The sequence below is a fragment of the Juglans regia genome, chromosome 4 (assembly GCF_001411555.2).
Source record: "Juglans regia cultivar Chandler chromosome 4, Walnut 2.0, whole genome shotgun sequence".
NCBI classification, from domain to species: Eukaryota; Viridiplantae; Streptophyta; class Magnoliopsida; order Fagales; family Juglandaceae; genus Juglans; species Juglans regia.
This window is the reverse complement of record NC_049904.1, coordinates 22,229,570-22,233,416: the sequence shown is the minus strand read 5'-3', so window position 1 is coordinate 22,233,416 and position 3,847 is coordinate 22,229,570.

Here is a 3,847-nt window from a genome sequence, read left to right as displayed (position 1 = left end):
GTAAATTGTGATAATATGATGCTCTTTTACATTTGATGTGTTTTTCAAGCTTCAAAATTGACTTCATTAATGCTTGAATCACTGGATGAAATTTGAGTTTTGAGAATTTTGGGCTTCCGCTCGAGCGAACTTAACTACCGCTCGAGCGAAAGCGTTTTAAAATGCCCCGCGTGCTTTCTTTTTCCCCAGCCCGCTTCTTTCTCTCTGCGCCGTTTCTTCTTCCCCTTCTTGCGCGACGCTTCTCTCTTCTCTTACCGTGTGTTTTCATTTGATTTCTCTCAAGAAATCCCATTATAATCACGGTAAGTCTCTAATCTTTGATTCTCTCCAATCATTTTCGGTTTTTATCTTGAATTTCTTCATGCATTTTCCATATACATGCATTTCGGAATTTAGGGCTTGATTTGGGGATTCCGAAATGGAGCATTCTTGTTGGTTTGTTTGGTGTTTGAATGGACCTCTTGGTTGTCCATTCCTATTCTCTTTGTATTTAGGAGGGTCTTAGAACCCCCAAGGGGTTTTTCATTTGGTTTGTACTTGGATGCACTCCAAGTGCTCGGTAAAATGCATCAATGAAGTTTGATTTCTTATTTTCATCATGCATTGATACTACATTATCCTCATGGTCATGTTTGTCTATTCTAGTGTTGGGATAGTGTTTGGCATTGAGGCTTGGGACCTCCATTGGGTTTAAAACCCAATCTTGGCTTGGTTGAGTTTGAAGTGCTCAAAAATGCAAAATGGTTTGTTATATTGTGTTAGTGGGCATGTGCATTGTGCATGTGCATTTTGACATAGTTTTAGCAACATTGCATAAGTTTGGCTTGGTTCATAATTAGGCATGTGCATTCATCAAGCTTTGGGCATTTCACATTACCTTTAGCCTTGTCTAACGGTCGTTGATTTTGTCCAGCTTCAATCATGTCTCGAAGGGTTCGTTCACGCCAAAATCCTCCAGCCCCCGCTCAAGCACATTTTCGCAATCCTTATGCAAGAGAACTCTACACTCAAAATTTTTCCACCCGTTCTCTTATTGTTGAGCGGGAAGTTCTCCTTGGTGAGCTTTCTGAGACTGTAATTCCTCGCATTTTTGAGTCTCGCCAGTGGCTCGCCTTGACCACTGGTCATCCCACTCCTTCTGTGGAGTTGGTTAAGGAGTTCTACTCCAATATTGATGCCATCGCTGATGATGGCTCTTTTGAAGTCAGTCTCCGGAACATTGTTTTCCGGGTGACTCCGGGCATGGTTGCGGACTTGCTACATGCCCCGCGAGTGGCAAACCCCACTTATCCATATACACGGACTTCTCCTCCAAGTCCGACTGTCATTGTTCAATGTTTAATCGGTCATTTTTCGAGTTGGGATGGTAAGACACCCATTCTCTCCTCTCGTTTTTCACCCGAGTTTCTCATTCTCAGTAGGATAGTCCTTACAAACCTTTATCCTACTGGTCATCAGAGTGATGTCGGTCCTGACCGCGCCACTCTTTTGTATGCATTGATAAATGATGTCTCCATTGATCTGGGGAGTCATCTGTGTCGGGTCATGCTTGAGGCGTTTAATTCCCCGAAACTACGGACTGGCTTGCCTCTCGCCTGCCTCATTACTAGGTTAGCCCTCTCTCAGACTGTTATGCTTCGTCCTAATGAGCCTAGAGTTCCTCTTAAGGCTCCCATTGGGCGTAGGACCATGCAGTTGAGTCGTGCTCACATTACCCCTCACCCACTGGATGTTGAGCATCCTCCTGCATCCTCCTCTCAGCCATCCTCATCTCAGCCATCTAGTTCACAGCCTCAGGGCCCGGCAGCGGGATCAGTCGATCCCAGCCTTCAGCAGGTTCTTGAGTACCTTGCCCGGCTTGAAGCTCGGTTTGAAGCCCGATTTGATCATCTTGATGCCAAAGTTGACAGCTTTCAGCAGCTTGTGACTAAACGCTTCGACGATATTGAGGAGCAGCTTGATGAAGAAGATGGCAGTCAATCTGGTGGGGACAGTTGACACCCTTGGAGTTTGTGACAAAAAGGGGGAGTATAGATCAAGGGGGAGTATACATTAAGGGGGAGTAGTATAGAGATTTAGGGGGAGTAGCAAGAAAGCTGTTGGGGCAGCTTTGTTTTGTTTTGTGGAGGAGCAGCTATTTTTATTTGTATCACATGCTGCTCATGCTACTATTGTTTGTCTAAATTGAAAAACAATGTATGTTTTAATTCTTAATGAAAAGTCTTTTCTGAGAACTGTGCTACAAGTGTTTATGCTTATGAGATTATTTCTTGCATATTGTTATTGGTACGTTTAACCGTTTGTTAAGTTTGCAGAAATATCTCAATGTGCTCAAGACTTTTTGCCTAAATAATGGGAATCCTGATTTGGGTGTGTTAGGATTAAGTCCTATATGTATAGGTTAGAGGTTTTGTCACAGAAATGCCAAAGGGGGAGATTGTTGAGGGAAAAATGTGTTCAATTGGCATATTCTTGTGAAAACCTATGTAAAGTTGAGTTGTAACAAGTGTTGATGCATTAGTACATGAAAAATATTGAAGTATGCTCAACATGGCTCGACTGGCGCTCGACTGGCGCTCGAGCGGAACCTTCCAGAGAGTTTCGCTCGATGGGCACTCGACATAGCGCTCGAGCGAAACCTTCCAGAGAGGTTCGCTCGATTGGCGCTCGACATGGCGCTCGAGCGGAACCAAGACAGAGTGGTTCGCTCGAGGTGAGCTTGACGTAACGCTCAAGCTGAACCCATCCAGAGTGGTTCGCTCGATGTGCGCTCGACTTGGCGCTCGAGCGGAACCAAGACAGAGCGGTTCGCTCGAGGTGAGCTTGACGTGGCGCTCGAGCAGAACTCATCCAGAGTGGTTCGCTCGATGTGCGCTCGACGTGGCACTCGAGCGGAACCCATCCAGAGACATCCAGAGACGTTCGCTCGACACCTCGCTCGACACCTCGCTCGAGCGGTTTCAGAAGATAACGTGCGCTCGACCTTCGCTCGACACCTCGCTCGAGCCAATGTTCAAAGACAACCTAAAATTCATGTTTTGGGCGCCTGACTTGCTGGGACTATAAATATAACAGATCATTTCTGTTGTGTGGTGTGGAAAAACAGAGCAAAACCTTAAGTGTTTCAAGAGCCAAAGAGAGAAACCTATTCCTCACCTTGTGAATCTCTTTTGGACAAACACTAATCCACCACACCACTCTCAAAATCAAACCTCTTTCAAAGTCCATTGAAGTGGACGTTTTGTTGGCCGGAAGGTTTGTTGATGCAGAGATCGAGAGGTTCTCGTGGAAAGCTATAGAAGGTCGGAGTTCCGACACTACATGCGTGTAGAGAACGAGTGGGTCACTCGTGATGTTGCAAGCCAAGTTTAGGAACTACAAAGGTTTTGTGAGTGTCTCTAAATTGGTTGTAATGAACTTTTTCTATAGTGAATTTTAGGTGGTGGCTTACACCCGGAGTGGTTTTAGAATTTGAAGACGTTCTTCAAATGAGTTTCCACTTCGTGACCAAATCCTTGTGTTGATTATTTGCATGATTTGTGTCATCTTTTATTTGCTTCTTGCCATTAAATTTTATTAGTCCACATAATTTGAACTGCACCTATTCACCCCCCCTCTAGGTGTTGTATGGGATAAACCACTGCTTTTTCAATTGTGTCAACAAACATGATGTTATAAGTGACAGAAGGAGAAATTGAAATACAATCTATATGGTTAAAATGATTGCTTGAACATTGCAGGTATCAGCATAAGCCTCTTCATCCTGCTTGTGGGAACTTTGTGGGTATATTGGGTAATGCAAAGAAGAAAGCTCATAAAACTGAAAGAGAAGTTCTTCCAACAAAAT